Below are 20,661 nucleotides of genomic sequence, written 5' to 3' on the forward strand. Positions count from 1 at the left end.
CCCAGGTCTGAACAATTTTAACTTTATTATTCGGAACTCTGTCATTAGCACATAAAAGACAAGATACCAAATTGTAATTAATTTTACCAGTAGATAAATCCAAAATCAAACAGGCAGCCCTACAGCTACAGACCCCGATCATCCTCTACCTGCTGGCTTTCAGATTAGCAACGTGGAGAAGATTTCTTTGTGTGGAGAAGCTAAATTATCATTTCACATTGTCAAATAGTAAGTCAGCATCACTTACTATAATTGCTATTAGGATGTTAAAGAAAAAAACAGATACTCATTTTGTCTGCATTTTCATTCAGATGCAGAAGGTAATTTTTACCACATAAGAATTTCAAGGATTAAATATCCATTATATTGTGCACACTGAGATGATAAAGTTACCAAACAAAACCTTAGTCATTTATATTGCATGCGTGTATAATATAGTGTATTTACACACAAAAGGTAATGGCTCACTGATACCACCCAGTGGCCAGAAGTAAAAAAAAGGATCTGTAGTTGTTTTTTCTACACAATTTACTTACCAGCACATAACAATCATAAAATTAGTCACACTGCACAAAAGGCAATATCCACGACTCCAGCAGAGGAAGACCCAGTTAGCCAAAATGTCTTTTAAAGGCTTTTTTTTCCAAAGCAATGCATGAAATTTCTGCTTTAAAATGTCTGTTCTGAAAGACTCCTTTTACAGCCCATGAAGCAAATACAAGGAAGAAACAGAAGCAGATGGACAAAGGGAACAGAATAAAATTAAATATGCAATCTGTAGATGTTAAATTTTCTGTTAAAGCTTACCAGAGTGTTATTAACGGAAAAGACATATATTGCAATTATTAAGTACAAGCCCTTTTTCCTGTCTACTTTATGCGTTACAGTATTCACAGATCCCATAGGCACTGTATCTACCACTTCTAATTTATTTTAGGGCAGAACACAACATACCCCACATGCTACATCGATCCGTCTTCACGGCGGATGCTTCTGATAAGGGCTTCTGTGGACATCTAATGCAAGTGGGATCTACACCCTGAAGGGACATCAGTCCATCACAGGGCACACCGACAGTATAGAGACACCAATTAACCTGGCCAGCATGTCGTGCCTCTGGAAAAAAAACACTGCAGAAACAGAGGAAAACATCAGAGCTATGTAAGGAATCAAACCCAGGACCTAGGAGATGTGAACCAAGCTGGCACTCATCTACCAGATAGCTACCATTTTTGCTTATTTTTGAGAAACAAATATATATTCAATTCAATTCAACTTTATTGTCATTAAACTTACACAGGTGCATAGTATGATGAAAGCTGTTTCTCATTAGTCACTCAGGTGCAGTATATAAATAGGACAGAAGATGAGACAATAGACAGTTACACAATAAGACAGTTACACAATAGCATATAGTATGAATCAGGTTCTCACCTCATACCCTCTATATTCCACACGCTAACTTAGTTAGTCAGTGTAATGTCATTATTTATGGCAAGCACATTTAGCATTATTTGCAAAACAGACTCCCCTTTGAGAGTTACTCCACTGAATGAAATGCCATGTGTTTTTTGGGAGGAAGTCTGGATGAAGTTTTCTCGCAGGTTTTGAAGCTAACTCACTTTGTTGAAGTGTGGGCATCAAAAAGCAAACCCTGTAGAAAAGCCATTTGAGCTTCTCTTTACCCTGTTAGAATAAAACTGAGACTCGCCCCCTGAAATCACAAGCTTCCAAAGGGAGACTGACAACAACACGATCCTTCGAGAAAAAGCTTTCCAGACAGCAGATGCCATTATTCAAAGATAAGTCACAGGCAACAGCTATCATTACATCCTTTTACCAGTCCTGTTCAATAGCTCTCATGGAAGAAAAATTCAAAACGCAAAGCTTTCTCCACAGTCTGCTTCAGTAACAGATCTGCAGTGAAAGTTTGGGCACATAGAGAAAAATGTAATGAACACTAAAACTGACTTGCATTTAAGACAAATTCAGTCATTGCTCCTGGTTAGGTTAAGGTCTTAAAAGTGTCCCTGTACTTTTCCAACACAAGGCGATATTACAGGCAACCTTACAGAATGTCAGTTGAGGATTTCTTTGAGATCGCACTTCTTCATAACTTGTTGACCTGGAAAAAAAACTCCAGGGAGTTTCCATCCTAGTGAAGAACTATATAATCAGGCTGATTAAAGGAGCTCAGCCAGTCCGCCTCAGTCCACCTGTCTGTGCTGAATCATCTTTCACTTTCATGATCCACATGCAAGTTAACATGAGGCTATTCTGTCTGCTACAGAGGAGACTCTGATAGGATCTCATTATTACTATTTTTCTTCGAAGGCAGCCTTATTAACAGCACATCACTTCTATTAAGATAAGTACCATCTAGTGTAACCCAAGCAAAAATAAACTTTCGTCTGTGAACAGCACAGTCTAAGTTAAAACGTCAAAATAAAGAGAATTCTTTTGAAGCTTTTCAAAGGATTTAAAAAAGTGCAAGACTGCATGACAGACGTTACCTACTAATTAGAAATACTGTATAATTTGCATTTTAGAGGACAATGAAACTGTGTATTATTTGCCTAGACTGAGTAAGTCTTGAATAATAAACAACCCCAACACATTTAGTGCACTAATGACAAATCCATCCTGCTGAACAGGTCAAGAGGACCTGAAGTACTCAAAATCACTGACAATTCAACCCAGCGGACTTTCTTCAAGACAAACAGTGAAACGTAAACCAAAGTTTATGCTGTCCATTCTCTATGTCTACTCGAAGAATGTTTTGCCACCTGGGTGTCAGTCATCTAAATGTGCCTCTTTGCTTCGCAATTGGTAATTTACACGAAATGAATGTGTAGAATCTGCTAAACTACATTGAAATGCCTGCAAGATCCTACTTTTCCCCACATATTTAGCATGAAACATAAATTTAAGCAGCTACAGTATATGTTTAAAATCTCATTTTTGCTGTAAAAATAAGCAAGAAAGTGTTCTGCATAATGTGGTGAAATACTGCAGGTTTTCCTCTTACAAATTATTTTTGTGTTCTGTGTTCAAAACTTTTAAATTCAATGTTCGAATTTAGTGAAAAAAACAGGCTTTGGTGTCTCAGTCTCATTGATTCCCCTTTCCGTGCCAGTGATCCTATCTGAAGTGTGTGTACACAGGCAGCATAAATGATAATATTTCAGCCCTAGTGAACTGAAAGTGTGGGGCTACACCACTTCAGTCCATTGCACTTCACAAGCCCCGAAAGGCTGCCAGCTGGTGATCTGATACAGTGTGGATCAATACAACTCAGATCCAAAAGTTCAAAGTCCACCCCCTCCCTTCTCCACACACTGTCAGTGGATGAGGCATCCAGTTCTCACATGAAATGAGAATCACCCTCCCACAAGCAACCAAATAGAAGTGTTATTTTCAATTTCCAGCTTACGTGCTATGCATGTGGTCGCAGTGACAACTGAACGTACTCTGGAGTAACTATAACCGCAAAGCAAGCATGTTTACAGCTACAAAGGAAAAGGTAAAGGTTCGTTCTATGCACGAAAGGTAAAGAAACACTTTGGCTGTTGAGCCTTCCTCGGGTGTGAGAGAGAGAGGGAAAGATGTAAATAAATAAGGCGTAGGAGAAGAAAGGACAGATAGCGTGAGATTGGTGAGACAGTGTGGGGAGCAGTGGGGGATTGGCCATAGAAAACAAGAGAAAGAGTGTCCAAAACTGTGGGAACTGAAGGAGGGGAGAGGCTGAAATCGGCAAACGAATGGAGATTTTAGAAGGAGATAAGTCTGTCACCGAGAGTAGCTCAAGAGTAATTTTGGTTTCTGACGTGCTTTTACAACAGGAGACCCAAAACCCCTGTGAGAGGAGGCAGCTGGAGAGATCAGAAAGATCATGGCTGCCAGTGGTGAAATGGGGATCTCTCGGTGAGGAGAGATCTTATATCCCCACTGCTCCGACATGCTCCCTGAAACGGTCTTCCAGTCTTCTTCCTCTCTCATAAACGGATGGGCACCTGTTTCTGTTTCTCCTTCTCTCCCATTTGTAATACAAAGTGCTGTCCTTTCAAAAGAGCACTGCAGGACAAGCACTCCTAATAATAATAATTGCTTACACTTATATAGCGCTTTTCTGGACACTCCACTCAAAGCGCTTTACAGGTAATGGGAACTCCCCTCCACCACCACCAATGCGCAGCATCCACCTGGATGATGCGACGGCAGCCATAGTGCGCCAGAACGCTCACCACACATCAGCTATCAGTGGGGAGGAGAATAGAGTGATGAAGCCAATTCATATAGGGGGATTAATAGGAGGCCATGATTGGTAAGGGCCAATGGGAAATTTGGCCAGGACGCTGGGGTTACACCCCTACTCTTTTCGAGAAACACCCTGGGATTTTTAATGACCACAGAGAGTCAGGACCTCGGTTTTACATCTCATCCGAAGGACAGCGCTTGTTTACAGTATAGTGTCCCTGTCACTACACTGGGGCATTAGGACCCACATGGACTGCAGGGTGAGCATCCCCTGCTGGCCCCACTCACACCTCTTCCAGATGTCTTCCTGAAAGCATTTAAGGAAACTGGCATTTAATTGAAAACTGGATTTTAGAGCATTGAGCTCATACTGTATTTAAATAGACGTAACCCAAATATTTAAGGTGCCAGATATCAGTTACTATATCAGTTCTATCTGATCTATGATAATATCTCTGTTTCCACACATCTACTCACAGGGTGGTATTCCTGCAGTTGAGCATGCAATAGACCACTGTCCTACAAAACAAGGCTTTGTCACTGTGGAAAGACAGCCCAGCCTGAATGCTGTGGGAATTAATTTTTCCATCAGCAATGAGGCAACTTTTTTTACTTCCATTTCACTATTTATTTGAATTTCTGTGTTATTACATGACACCCATCTGTGGAACCTGTGCAAATGGACGTACAGTATATCCCACGTCACAAGAAGGGGTTAAGTCCGACATTCAGAATCTGTTGTTCCTCGTTTCTTACAGGTGACTGCTGTCCAGGGAGCTGTAATTGAGTTAAAGCGCATTATTCCACGCTCAGCTGAAGCACATGGGCTATGAAAGGAAGCGAGCTGTTAATTGGCTAGGGGTCAATTATGAAATAAAAACAGTTACCGTGCTTGTTAAAAGCAACACAAGGCTGAGATGTATAAGGGAGAAGAAACTGGGAGGGGCAACAAGTGGGCCTGAGTGAGATGAAGACAAATGACATCACTGCATTCAGGCAAGGGTGGCTTAGAAATTCTGCTTTATGTTCTGTTAAATGTTTCTTTATTAGCCCTATACAATTTCTTGCATTTACAATTCATCTTTTCGCATACCCCAGCTTGCTCTCCATGAGACACAGACACACAGACAGGGAGAGAAGCTTGGGGTCAGAGCACAGGGTCAGCTATTGTACAGCGCCCCTGGAGCAGTTGGGGTGAAGGGCCTTGCTCAGGGTCCCAACGGAGTAGGATTCCTCTGCCGGCTGCGGGATTTGAACTGGCAACCTTCCAGTCACAGGCGCAGGTCCTGAGCCACAGAGCCACCACTCCGCCCACTGTATGACTCGCATAATAAAATAATATTTAAATCTTAATTATGTTGGACATTAGGGTGTGTATGTATATATGCATATATATTTACACTATATTATATATATTCTGCATTAAATATATGTTAAATACATAAGTTCAGGAGGAGGTCGAACCCTAAACTAGTTACAAATGAAGTTATGTTTTGATTATTATATTATACACTATTACATAGATACATATGATCAATATTAGATGGCTTATATTACTATTAAGATACACATAATTATAAATTTCACTCTTCTTGCAGACTCGCTTGTGCTGTTCATTTTTACACCCCTCTCCTCTGGATCACCCTTTAATATCGGAGGGACGTCCTCCCTTACAGACAGCTGAGTTACCCCAGTAGGGCTCAAATGTTCAAATACTCTCCTTCACCTTAATTGGGGTTTGACCAAACCACTGCGATAGCTCAGATAAGCGCATTATTCATTCATTATTCACAAAACTATGCATTGCTTGGTGTTTATTTACCATTTCTGCTCCATCACAAGGTCACCGCCTCGAATTGCAATGCGTGTACTGTACTTTTACAATACCAGGTCTATATACATATATAACGAATACAGTTGAATTGCATTCTTCCTCGTGTATTTTACAGCTACATGACGGTAATTTTCAAACATTTCACCAGACATCCCCATTAAATTTGAATTGTTTTTTGTACATGAAAAGACATCACACTGCAGCACATAAAGTATATCTGAAACGATTTCAGAGAATTATTATGATCACACTGAATGTACTTGGCAGTTTTTGGGGGGGTTTTGTGACAAACCAATTTAAAATTGCCGATTTCCATTAATTCCGTTATCTAATTAAGACATATTTTACAGGAACTTTGAAAGACTGTCTAATTGATCTTTTAAGTGTCTATTACCTGAGAAAATTCAGAGGTGAGCGAGCCATTCGTCGCTGCTTCATGCCATTTGACTCTTTAAATGGGCTGTTATGGAACTGTGCTTGTAAATGCTAAGAATTTTCATAGGCGAGGGTACAGGGTATATATTAGTACTCTTTCTTTATTCAAACGCTGATCTGAATTTGAAACATTATGGGGGGGGGGTATGTTTATGTATTTTTATGTATATTTTAAAAAACTATGACCTATAAACACGATACGACAATTCACAATAATTCTTGCAACGCTACCGTCAGATGCCTATAATAGACCTCTACCGTTCCAAATCAAATGCATTCTCCTTTCAAACATAAATGCTATAGCATATGTAAGTGTTGGGTAGCTATATTTTTTTGCCTTTTTTTATTTTGGGAGCCATCACTTCAGTTCTTAATATTCTGGTGAAGACAAATGATGAAATTTATTGACTTGATTTTCAGTTGTTTTCTGTGTAAATGGCACTTACACTTCAGCTGCACACAGTAAATGCATTCCTGTCAGGGCTTGAAGAGAGATCTTGTGTGAAGCAGGACTGCAGACAGCAATAATTTAATCATCGCCAGGAGGAGAGCTGCTGTGGTACAGAATAGTAACTAGCTGCTATAGTCCTAGTTCAGAAAGGATTGTCTGGTAAACCGAATTGCTTGAACGACTATGAGCAATTCAAAACACTGATTCATTTTTCTTTCTTCACAGGACACATTACAAGCAAAAAGAAGAAGTTTGACATCCATTTACATATGTCACTTATTGCCTACTTATATTTTCATGTAGCGATTTTCTTGTACATCCTTTTGTATAACACGGTAACGGACAGTTTATGCATCAGAATGCGGGGCTATTCCAAGAACACACATTTTTACAGTGCCTCTCTTGTACACAAGATGTTTCAAGGGTATTGTGTAATTTACATGTAAGTAAGTAGAATGTAAAGCAATAATTATAAGCATATAAAGTAAAACAAAATCATCTTAATACATTCAAAAGACATGCTGCCTAGCTGAATGACCATATCCTTTGATGAAGGGACTTTATATGACCAGGTACATATGTTTTTTCTGCTATATATACCTCTGCAGAGGGACTATGGGCTGCGTGGGTGTGTGCTAATAAAATCTAATTTACTTCAGAAACCTGTGGCATCCTTAAGCAAAAAAAAAAGTGTGGAACACGGAGCTCATATTTTTTCAGTGCCACGGATCTCCAGAATACTGCGGTCGTCGCATCGGAGTCTGCAGGAGCAGACAGAATGTTATTAAACTGCAAAAGCACATCAAACTGATTTATGGTTTCTGATCAAGGCTACTGGGAAAATTACTTTGCGTCATCAGCTCAAGGTGACTGAGACCATTAACTTGGGGAGGGAGGAGGGGGGAATAAATGAGATGCAGAGGCTGACATGCTGAAAGGGAATACGGGTTTGTTAAGCAATTTTAATAGCAAAAACCAATGTGTTTATTACAGCAAGCCTTTTAATAATATATGAAGCAATTAAGGATTTAAGCTTCAGATTTATTTTTCTTTTTGAAAAAAAATTACTCCGGAAAACAAGGAGGTGAGGGACTTGATAATAAGCACAGTAAATGCACAGAGGAATCCTAATCAGATGATATTTTTTAAATTAAAAGAGCACTGGGCAGGCATTCAGACACTGGGGGTGAAGTGGGTATGATTACAAGAGGCTGTAAAAGCAGTGAAAGGTTTGCTGACTATTATGGGGTTTTTTAGAATTATTCTGCTACTTATGTATTGGTTATATTACTTTTTTTAGACATCACAGTAAAACCTTGTTTGGTTGCTCATTTGTTCTAAAAAAACAGACCGCCTCTTGTCATTCCACAAGAAAAGCAACCAAGTTGTAATGTGTATACAGCATATACTGATAGGCGTGATACAGGTTTATTGCTATATATACAATGAGATATACTATATATAATACATAGCTATCTGTACAGTGGGTGGCATAACATGGGGGTACTGAAAGTTTATGGACTCAGTACTGATCAGTAGTGAGTTCAAATCCCAACTGCAGACACTACTGTTGTACCTTGAGTGAGGTACTATACCCTCCTTGCTTCAGTCCAGCCAGCTGTATATACTGGGACCAGCATTTCTGAGGGGTAGTCTCAGTGTACCATCCAGGAATGTCCTTCTTGATTAAAAAATGTCATTGTCAGATTTGCCATAGAAGAGGGGCTCCCAGGTGACCTGGAAATGCACTCTTCCAAGTGCAGGTTGAGCTCTACGATTACGGGTTTTGAGCTTGGGTCATGTCATCGGACAACTGAGACCAGGATTCCCAGAGTGGTGGCAAGCAATTGGATGAGCACCATCCTAGGAAGGATGGAGTCCATCTGCCAGGGCTCTGTGACACCTCACGGCCCAGTGACACCTCCAGGCTGCCGGGAAAATCACAGCCTCTCCTCCAATCAGCACTGCAGCTCCACCATGGGGGCTGTGTCCCCTGCGATGTGATTAAACACGACTGGCTGGAAGATGGGCAGATCGGAAGAGTCCGCTTACAATTCCTCACTCCCCCGTGTGGGGTTGCAGGTTTCACAGCTGTAAGCGGAAGATTCCGAATCAGGTTGGCTTATAAAAAAACAATATCTGGTGGTCCTAAATATACGGTATATTTAAAATTGCATACACATATAAAAACATGGGCCACTTTTAAACTCAAACTACTGACTTTTCAGGGATCAGTACTATGTTTTGCAATATTCATCAAGCATTTCAACTGAGCATTTTGTGAAATTAAACTTCTCCATTCTAAATCTGTTAGTCCTCTCCACACATAGGAACATACAAAAGGTTACAAGCAAGGACCCATTCAGCCACACACACACACACACCACTTCAGCTGTAGCCAGTCCTCAGGATATAAACAAGCTAGCTTACTGCCTATCATTATTCTTTGTACTGTACCCACTGTGAACCAGGAAAACCTTATCCTCCTTTACAAATAAGGCAGGATAATTCAGTAGTAAAATATTTCCTTTCCCCCATAATGTCTCTGTGACAGGAAGCCCAATGGCATATTCTTGTCTGCGTTCTGGATGCCCCCTTGCATAATTTAGCATTCATGAGTCTATCAGCAAGGACCACTAGCCAATTTGATTTAATAATGACCCTAAGCATTATAGGAAAACAATAAATATTCCCGTTCTAATCATGTTTTTTTAATTTACATGCCAACCCCAACGGGGCTGTTGCAGTTGTTATGGAAACTGTAGTCAAGGTCATGGGTGAAAAGGAGAACTGGAATGTTTCACAAAGGAGCGATTGTAGCTACTGAACAGCAGAGACAGTACTGTAAAATATTTATACATCCATTGTGCTTAATGTGCCTTTTAATGTGGTGTTTTCTGCCATTTTGTCAAATGCCATTCTACAGATTGCATTATCTTTTCTAAAAACCACAGCTTAACCAGAAGAATTTCAGCAGACAGCACACAGGCCACAGACATTTAGAGAGAGGTTTACATTATGTATACCAGATGTTTAACAGCCTCTAAAGCAAGTCAGGTGCAACTCTGTACAATTCCTTATTTAAAAGCATATAAACACTAACACAGCCATATAACCTGTGCATAAACAAAACAAAGTACCTAGTTTTTCTAATTAACAACTATGTTGAAATGGCAAAATGTGACCTTAACAGTAGCTTTTAAAAGGAAATACTGACACACTTACAGCCTTAATTCATAAAAATTATTATTTTTTTGTTAAACAAAATTAAAATTACATTTTGTTCTGTCTTTGCACCATACAAAAAAAAACTCTTAAGTGATCCATTCTGCACCAGAATGTGGGCCGAGACAGATACCTTAGACATAAAAAATAAAAATTCAAGCTAGTTCAGAAATGTGTTCCAGGAAGCTATAATCAACTAAACTAGTTATGAGCAGAAAATGTGCTCAGAACACAAACCCCTTAAAACTGAGAGTTCAGTTGTCTATTCACTTGTTCTGATGAGTGATTACCTCTGCTTGAAAAGGGCTTAAATGTAGTTGCAAGTTTTTCAAGTATTTTCCTCATCATAATTCTGATTGGGAGAAATTGTGAGAAGATACAGGGCTATTTTAGCAAAATCAAAAGTCTGCAGTTGGGGAAAGGCATAATAATTCCTGTAGTACCTCTGTGATCTGCAACTGTTCATTTAACATTGTTTAAAAAAACAAAATGCAGTATAATACTGAGGGGGAAATTCGTAACATTTCTCCGATAACAATAATGCAAACCTATCAAAGACTCACCCCTTATGCACTAATGTTAACCTCAAAGTCACGATGATATTGAAAATGTGTTATTTGGTCTAGTAGGGACTGTCGTGAGAAACTATTTCTGTACACAACAGATGCACATGAATGCAGGTCCCTAGAGCTTTCCGCCAGGGTCTGGCACCTGTAGTTATGAGGCATTTTAAAGTGTCATATTTAGAATAGAGAAAATGCAGAACAATCAAAACTGATTGATGATTGCTTTGTGCTCTTGTCTAGAACACATGGGATTTTGGGGTCTTACCATCTTTTGCAAGCATACTTATGAGCCAAAATGTAACTTACTGTAGCAATGCAAAATTTGAGCAAGGAAATCCCCTCATGGGTAGCTACCATGCTTTGGATGCTGTTGTTTCCCATTAAGAAAAATTGCGAAGTCTCTAATGTTTCAGCTCTCATTGACCAAGCAGATATTCATATGTATTTTTGCTTCCTTTGATGTTTTTCCCCATAAAAAAAACAAACTAAGCTTCTCCTCGTACCCACAGATTTAAAGCATTTCGAAAGTTTTTACCAATTTTTGAAACAACCAAATAGAAATATGGGAGGGATAACACTAGGCTGGAAAAAGCATGCACATGATGCAATTCAAAATACAAGCTATCTCCTGTGCATTCCTTTGTTACACCTGCCAAGACAGGAGAGTGGGAGCACAAGATTAAATCAAGCCAACTGAAACACCATCTCTCACCCACAAGGAAGATTGCATTTGTGAAACTGCAACAATATTCCGCCAACATTAAGTGAAGAGAAACTGAAACCTAAATCGGCCGGCCCTGCCTGTTGATGAGATTACTGGACTTAAATACTCCTGCATCACGAAGCAAGCCCACTCCTAAGTATTTCCTGTTTGTGTGGATTACGAGGAGAAAGGGGGAGGGGTGGGGGGGAGGAAAACATGTCACCCCATCAAAGAGTGTTGGTGGCCTGGTCGAAAATATCTGCCAGTCGTTTGTGTAATTCGAAGGAGATTATTGAAATGAGCAACTAAATGTATTTTCATTCTATAATATAGCCCAGGTAGGCTAATGCTGATTCAATTTCTCCCTTGCTGCTGTCGAAACTAAAAGCTGGCTTCATTTTTTTTCTTGGCGCCTGTGCTGGTAATTTCCATAGCGATTAATTTCAGTGTTGATCCAGGAGGCAGTTGCTCAGTCCCCAGAGAGCTGGTGCTCCTACTCAGCATTCAGGAGAGGAGCCTGTGCTGCCTGAATCTATAAATTCACATGTCTGACTGCAATAAGCCTCTCTACCTAACAGCTGCCGGTGGGGGGATTAGGGAGAAATCTTTAATTTCATGCAAAAAAAGTGGTGTACAGTGGCTTTTGAACCCCTCCTCCGGGGACAGAAATTGACGTATTGCAAACCAAAACTATTTTGAATATATCAACACGCGAGGAGTCGTTTCTTTTTGCAGCAAAACAAATGTAAATTTCCTGTCAGAAAAATTAATGAAGGTACTGAAAGTTGTTACAAATTTCGAATCCAGAAGACATGGCAAATGGTCTCATATTCCCGTAAAAAAAAAAACAAAAAAAACGTATCTTTTCTGTACCGGATAGAAAAATGTTAGACTGGAAAATCTTCCCTCGACAATGCTACCATTTGAATTTCTGTGTTTGTGTGCAGTTTTTTTTAAACGAGTTAGCAGGTAATTAGTGATCCTCATAATTAAGGAGGAACCACATGGAGGATCACATTTACTCAGCAAGAGCTACAGTTTTTGACTCAAGGGCACCCTGCTGCACCAAAACGCTGGATACTTTGCAACAGGAGAATTCAACACTGTTTAGGTTTCAAGGAGCAGGATCTTGTACCCTGAACCCTGTTTTCACATACTGTAGTATCATCATACTAGCTGCCTGACTGCAAACTGCATACAGGTATGACTTTGCAAGAATACAGTGTTAAACCACAAGGTGCATGTGCTGTAGTACACATGTGGACACTAGTTGTTTTGAAATGTAAGGATTATCTTTACAAAATGTAAGGAAATCAAATTTTTATTTGTATGAGTCAGAGTTAGAGGGTGGCTGGGGGAGAGGGTTTTGGTTGGAGCTAATGACAGGCTTGACTTCACTACTTTGGAAAACTTTTGTTTTTCTGGATTAAAGATCAAACCTGGTTACGAATTACAAAGCAGGACTTTTACACAGAATATTTGAGAAATAACTAAAAAACAACTGAGTTTTTAGTCTACCCCTAGCTTAAATTGATACTGCTTTCCCACTCAGTTGAAGAGACTGCCATTATTTTGGTAGAAGAAATGTAATACCATTACAGTGGCCTTTAAAGTCACTTTTAGGAGTGTCCTTTACGTTGTCAAAGGGCATTTATTGCATTGTGTTGACCAAATTTTTTAAATTTACAGATTAATACCAGTTTATCCATCATCACTTAAGCTTCTGAAATGACCATGCTTGTCTGGATATGGTAGGGGTCACTCAAGACTTCCTCTTCCAATCTGGCATCAGCATTTTGCACTAGTTTGGTGTATCTCTGGATCTTAGTCCCATCACATCTGGAACAACTTGGATAGTCAAACATCAGATGCAAGTTTCTTGCTAATTCTCTGTGTTCTGCTTCCTTCTTCGCCTCGTTATAAATGAAGTATTTACATTTTTAACTTAATTTAACTAACTTCTGATCCGGCGGCTTCTTATTGACTAAATAAAGGAGCACTCCTGTTGCTCGTGCCCAACATCTCTGCACTACATTCTGTATCAGAGAGCTGAAGGTGGAGATATTACTTCCTTAAGCAGGGCCACCCAACCCGAAAGAACTTTATATGGAGCTAAAAGTGAAAGTTTGGGAGGGATGACAACAGCCAAGTTCAATTCACGTTAAAAATCATAAATACTAGAATAAGTAATCCCCTTCTCTCTCACACATTTGTATTTTGCATCCCTTGTCCAGCCCATTTCCACCTCTGCAGCTGGCCCTTAGTCACTCCTCGCTCCACAGAGGGGCCCCAGGTTCCTCAACTTAAGGCCAGGAGGTTGGCCAAGCAGGTTAAGCTGAAAAATATATATATGACTAAAACACTCAATAAACACTATCAAGACACTTCATTCTTCGGAGTTGTTATCCTTAGTGAACAGAAACTTGTTTACCTAAAAAAAAAGCCAAAACTCTATCTTGAAAACAGGTCATTTTCCCATCTAGTACTTAAACCTGAGCTTATGTGTCTAAATTGTTTCATTATACAGAACTGTATAAAAACCCATGGAACACTCCACGGCTGAAATGTTTTTATTTTTTTGTTGCGGTATGGAATTAACCTCTGCTTGTTCCTTTGCAGCTCCCCAACTGAACCTTGTTGTTGAAGTAGGGTGCTTATTTTTAATACAAAGGCAGCAGGCACTGAAGCACAGTTAAGACTCTTCGCAGGGTCTATGCAAACAATAAAAAAACTAATTTTCTAATTGCAAATTGCTTTGCACTGATAATATAAAAAGTGCTCTATGGAGAATTTGATGTAACAATCACAAAGGGCAGGTTTAAAAGGCTAGTAAACTCTGCCACAATAACTACATTTTTTCATCTTTTCTTCTTCATACCACAAAGCAAGATTTTTTTTTATGACGAACCTGACAGTTTCATTAAAATCCTTAAATCGCTTTGACAGTTATTATTCAACAGGTAACACAACTACCCAAAAAGCATGTTTGCTTACTTGCTAACTTCCCAGTTTATCCACCTGTAGGCAAGAGCTGGGGGAAAATTCTTGAACCAGTTTCTACAGGTCCAAACATGGGTATTAAGATTGGTTGCTTTAGATCTTTTCCGTTGGTTTAGTACCACAGGACCATATTTAGAATCCGCACTGGTCTTTGTCATCTTTCTTTTCATTTCTGCTCATTTCTTCCAAGACTCCCTCAGTAGTCAAGCCTCGTACAAAATGTTTCTGTTTGCTTTGTAACTAACAGAGTGGAGAGAAGTAATTGTTAACAGAAGAGGAAGACACCATGTGAATTCTCCATGAGCCGCACACGGTCTCTGGGCTTTTGAAAAGAGTAGTTAAAAATGCAGACAAAAAAAAAAACCATGAGAAAAAACTTGGATGTGACAGACACTAGTGATAATCTGTGCAATTCTGATGTCACAAGGCTTCATTGCTGATAATGTGTCCGCTTTGGAAAAATCTTTTGATCTGAGTCCATTTGCAAAATGTGGGCAATAATTGTCTTGAATGTGAAATACTTTGCGATGATGCAAGATTTCTGTTTCATATTTGAGCTAAAGGTCTCGATATCGCAAGTCAGATATTCCTCCTTAAATCAGGAAGTCCATTTTATTTCATTGTGGGACCACTAAGGCGGGCCTTTAAAATTAATTCTGCAAGCTAATAGGAATTCATTACGAACCTGACTGAAGGAAAAACAAAAATGTGTATAATCCAGATGTCAATGTGTCTAATCCATTGCTTTTGCCTGAGCCGTGAAGTATAGAACTGTTCCCATTAGCTATGGATTTTGTCACTGCATTACACTGTGGAAAATAAAAATGATAATGTCTCTGTCCTGTCTTTATAGGTGCTGATCTGAAACACTCAAGGTATTATCCCTCCTCACCTTGTCTGACTGTTTTAAGTGTTCCAGAAGAAATACATGAGACTTTGCTAGCCAATTTCTCTTAATGGAACAGATGTAAAGATAGAGAGGTCTTTTTAAGTGTCAACTTCTTTGGAGCTTCTTCATTCTTTTGTAAACTCCATCAGTATCATGACTTCCACCTACAGTTAGATTCAGATTAATTTTGACTCTTCGCAACAACCCATCTTGCTGCATGTATCAAGCTGTAGCTGACAGGGGGTGTCTTTAAACTCCATTCATTATTTCACTGAATTGCAGCAAAGACAGAACCTACTGTGACATGTGTTCAAGGTTTATGACATGACCAATTTGTTTTCACTGGTTTCACAAATAGAAAACCCCATACAGATCATTTCCATTTCCTCAGAATAAAAACAAGGATTTTTATTCTGTGGTACTGTTCACAATACGTCAACTACATATGCTGTTAGCAAATATTGCTTCATAATAAAAGGGAAAGTAAACAGTCAAAATATTTTCAGTTATGTTATCATAACTATCATGTAAGAAACAGGGGGAAAACAATTGAGTTTCAGACTTTGAGAGATATGCATTTGTCATTTTTTCTCAGTAATCTCAGTAATTAGGTCTCAGTAATCTGTTGAACCACACATAGTCTGTGACTGGCGTTCTTGCCCACAATAAAATGCAGAATTATTTGTATTACATGCTATGTTTGATTACATCACTCTATTAAAGTGGAGTTCAATCAGACACAGAAGTGTTGTGCAAAATAATCTACCAGGGGTCCTGAATCCTATTACTTTATGCTCAGATGTCTAGTTTTATCTCAGAATGGCATTTTGAGAACATAATTGAATAACCTTTGAGGCTGACTTGAAGAAGGTTTTCTGCAATGGGCTCTGGATGTATGTGAACTCATGACGATTTTTAATTTTTATGTAGAAAAATAAGAACAAAACTTTGTCCTCTCAGCTCATGTAGGTTAAGAAACACAGAGCACAGCAGTAAATGATATCGCAGTTTGTGCCACACTCTAGTGTTGGTAGGCTTAAGGATTAGAATGGTCAGTGAAACTATTAAATGAGATTTTCACTGAAATGTACACACAATTTAAGGCAAACTAAGTGCAGAGTTAAAAATGATCCAGAAACAAAGGTAAGATGAGTGTCATGCCAACACTTTCTAATCAAGGGTTTGAAATAAGGAGTTACTCTGAGCCTGTAGCTTGCATGTCACCATCTACAAGAAAAAATATACTTCCCACAGCTTTCCGGAAACTAGAAAACTAGTGTTCTTGTAGTTTAAGCTTCCCATAGCACCCCATTTTTCTTCATAAAAACTTTATGAATATTTACAGTGTATAAGCCTCCCCCGTGATTCCCAAGATACAAAAACAACAGTTATTTATTCTCTTAAAACTGCTGCATATCATATTTTAATTGATAATTACCATAAAACCATCCATCAAGCCCGATAATACCAACAGGGATCTCAACAGGATTTTTGTCTGTGTTATTAAATTAAAGCAAAACTGAACTTGCAAGCTGTCAAAAAAAAAAATCTCCGTTGCTGTTGTAGGTTTTCCATGCCAGGATATTGAGACGGCTCTCCCTGACGGCAGTCTAACAGGTTAATCAGGAAGATCATGATTACTGAACGTGCCCTGCCGCAAATGCAAACTATTGATGCGTCAGAGAGATTCAAGGATTATTCCGTTTTTTTCCGTCTGAACTACGCAATAACGCATCGTCTAATCAGTAGTGCCTCAACAGTATTTGCGCGATAGCAGTAAAGGCTTTCCTGCCATATGCAAAAGTTGTCTTATCTCCGTGAGAACCTAAACCTAAACTTCATTATCATATTTTTATATACAGTATACGAGATAGTTTGTAATGGTTGGTTCGCATGTACTGCAGAAAATAAATATGGGTTCTTTGACCCCATGTTTTTACGTATCTTACCTGTATACGTGTTGGCATCAGCTCACACCCTTGTAGAACAAACAATACTGAGGGCTTCAGTTTTTCACCTTTCTTCGGCAAGAAGGACCTGTTGTTCCGTTCTCTTGTTTTTGTTGTGTTAGCAGTGCCCTCTGGTGGCTGACTCTGTGTCCCTCTCACAGTATTGCGTGAACACGGAAAATGAATGGGGACATTAGTTGACAGTTTCTGGAGAAGCTGCGTCTGCTACGAGCCCCATCAAACTGTGGGATTACAGGCGCGACCTGAAACCCAGGAACCTTTTCAACGCAGCCTGTGTTAGTGTTAGTGACCAGCTCTACCTCTGACAGTGATGCACAGATTTGTTATTAACAGAAATAATCGATTCAGACAAGTGGAAATAAAGAATACATACTTCAAAAATGTCAACAATGGGATAGCTGAAAGGTAGCCGCAGTCTTCTGCTTCCATCGTAAACGATAATAAAAACCCACCAGGGAAATTGTGTGGAGGATACCCATGAGAGAAGCACCAATTCCGGCGATAGTCTTTTAACCTGCCAGTGTGTGTTTACTTTAGCGATAAAACAAAAAAAAATGCGAAAGTAAAAAGTGGCAGTAACTCGGATATGCTTAACAGTTTATATATATTTACATTAACATATTTAATTGACTCCCTGAACATGAATGTGCTATTACTTTACTAAACAAGCAACAGCTTTATTTGAAAAGACACGATAGATATATACTGTATATAGACGATTACGTGATAATTATGCTAGATATAACCTTATGTGAAAACAGGAGGAAAGCTTACGTGCATAAAATTGAATGTTCTCGGCTGTTCCTTGTCTGGATGTAGTTACAACGGGGCAAACACTAGAGGTCGCCACGAAGACCCGGTTGAGTGTATTAAGCGCACCCGTGTCTAAATAGTTCACTCTTGTCATTGATCGTTTTATGGTATTGGAATGTTTACAGTCTCATGTGGGCTTGCTTCTCAGTGAAAAGAGAGTATTGTAGGAGGGAGATTTCAGAAAAATTAAAGCGACGGAGAAGAACATGATGTGGCTCTGTTTGTTTAAAGAAAGTAACATTGCAGATACGAGATTTAAAAAAGAGAAATCTTTTTTCTCAGACTCGTCAGTGTCTAGTCAAAGAATCAGCCCATCTCCAAAGAAGGGCTACGGCAGTATTACAACCCTTAAAAGATTAACTGAATTAAATTATTTAATACCATGTCCCCATGTGAACTTTGTACACATTAGTGCTACAGCCCACAAGTCTTGTCAATGGAGTGAGAATCTGTCCAAGCGTCCTTGACCAACAGTATATGAGTATATGAGTGTGGACAATACTGTCCACTACACGCCTGATTACCAGTTTTAAATGAGTTTTTAAACATATGTATATTTTTATTGTTTCTATATAAGCCATGAACTAAAAACAATAGCCTCTCAAAGTTGTTCATATTTAACATGAAATGACCTTCATGTGATTAAACTGAATCATTAAAATTCTGTTCTCAGTTGATTGTTTTTCCTCTGCAAAATGTTGCTAGTTCAGGTGTTGTTCAGATGTTGTACACTAATTCAGTCTTTCAGGTATATTCACATTGGTTCACAAGTTTTATGTGTGGTTATTGTCAAAGTCCAAACAGGTTTTACAAAATATCTAGAATAGTTTGTAATGAACACAGTGTTCTATTAACCTGAAACGCACTGTCCCTCTTAATCTGTTAGAATCTGTACACTGTAAAACAAAAAGAAATGAATATAAACAACATTGTTTTCATTAGTGTCAGCATTTGATACCTACAGTGCCAAAAATCATTATTCTCATCTTCTGAAATAAATCCTTATCATTGACCAGCAGTATTTCTCTTGTCATCATGATTACCTTATGAAGAAGTTATGTAGATTTCCCTATAAAGGAAACTGACCCTATTATGAAGACTTTACAAAAAGGTTTTTTTCCTGAGGTATAGATGCCTATCAGGAATTTAGTGATGTACACAATTTGCAAATAGTAAAGTAAAAAATTATACAAGGACAGTCCCACTTGACTTTACTTCAGGTTAAAACTCTTGTTCCGTGTCACGCTAAAGATGTTTTCGTGTCCTTTAAATTCATTGCGCTTCTATGTACAGTATTTACAAACTGTATTTACAAACAAGGTGTTTCAGAGGCCTAACATTCTGATCACCCAGAGAACCCAGACTGCTACTAACCATTCAATTCATAATGCCCACAAAGGCCACATAAGAGATGAGCTGCCTTCTAACTAAATGCAATACAGCCTGCAGTTAAATCTCTTTCTCTGCACCCTGGATGACAAAAAATAAATGGGAGCCTATCTCCATATTCTAGAAATGCACCCACAAGCAGGAAAGATGTTTCTAACTGAGCTATCTTTTACCCTAAAAACCCAAGATCCCTAAAAACACAGAATAGCAAGCTAGCAAGGTTTAAATACTTAGCTCCAGTCAGGTTTTGTTAGGATGATCATGAAGTAGGGGCTCTCGTCTAGCACAATCTTCAAGTTCTGACTCCTCCAGACTCTTGTTTCTCCCCTCTCTCCTCTTCCTCTTCTTGTTTATTGTTGTGATCTTATGTTGTTTGTTTCTGTACTGCTCATTAACACTCATTAACCTACACCTTACCTACTGTAGGTACGGTATACCAAGGTAAACTTTACACTGGTTTCTGATCAAGGGACCCCCCACACCTCAACAAAAATCCTCTCTGCTTTCAAGCTAGAAGTGTTCACTCTGCCAAGTGTCACATTCTTTATCTAAAATCTTAAGAGACCCTTCTCCTTCACCTAAAGCTGTAACAATTTCTTCAAGTGTCCTTTATGGGCCCAACACTACCACCTGCTATACTTCTGAATACCAGAAGAGGGAGGTATTTTCAACCATATCGTTTCTTGGTCAATGCGAATACAAATATTTTGTGCCACAATATATATAAACTGCCTCTTGCCTGTTTATATATAGTAGAAAATGTACTGCATGTGACTGATCTGATCCTTAAAAGTGGTTTAAAATCACGTTCACAGTTGATTGTTTTTCCTTTGCAAACTTTTGCTGGCTGGGATGTTTGGATTTATTGCATCATCCATCATTCACAAGCTTTGTACAGTACAGTATGTAACTAAAAGTCCAAACAGATTTGGACTAGATATCTAGCATTTTGCTTAGTTAACAGCGTCACATTTATCCCGAAAACCGCTGTTCCTCTAATCTGTTAGAATCTGGTAAACAAAAGTAAATGCCTATACAGCTGTCACGATTATAGTCCCCCCTCCATAAGGGTGCTCCAGCCCTTTCACTTTAGACTTCATTCTGTGCACCTGATCCCTTTTACCCAGCC

At 39.0% G+C, this 20,661-nt stretch overlaps 1 long non-coding RNA gene across 4 annotated transcripts in view; it reads right to left on the reverse strand.

Annotated features, from left to right (window-relative positions):
• Positions 1–18,263, reverse strand: part of LOC107077782 (uncharacterized) — a 48,060-nt gene extending 29,797 nt beyond the window's left edge. Inside the window, exons 1-3 of one of the 4 annotated variants that reach the window (XR_011190198.1) lie at positions 18,105–18,250; positions 17,310–17,861; positions 955–1,130 (exon numbers count right to left, since the gene is read on the reverse strand). This is a non-coding gene — a long non-coding RNA (uncharacterized lncRNA). Of the gene's footprint in view, positions 1–954; positions 1,131–17,309; positions 17,862–18,104 lie in introns of all 4 variants that reach the window. The other 3 variants (XR_001478780.2, XR_001478781.2, XR_001478782.2) reach the window with 3 other exon arrangements.
• Between the last annotated feature and the right edge of the window lie 2,398 nt (positions 18,264–20,661).

Source organism: Lepisosteus oculatus, chromosome 8 (assembly GCF_040954835.1).
Source record: "Lepisosteus oculatus isolate fLepOcu1 chromosome 8, fLepOcu1.hap2, whole genome shotgun sequence".
Lineage (NCBI taxonomy): Eukaryota > Metazoa > Chordata > Actinopteri > Semionotiformes > Lepisosteidae > Lepisosteus > Lepisosteus oculatus.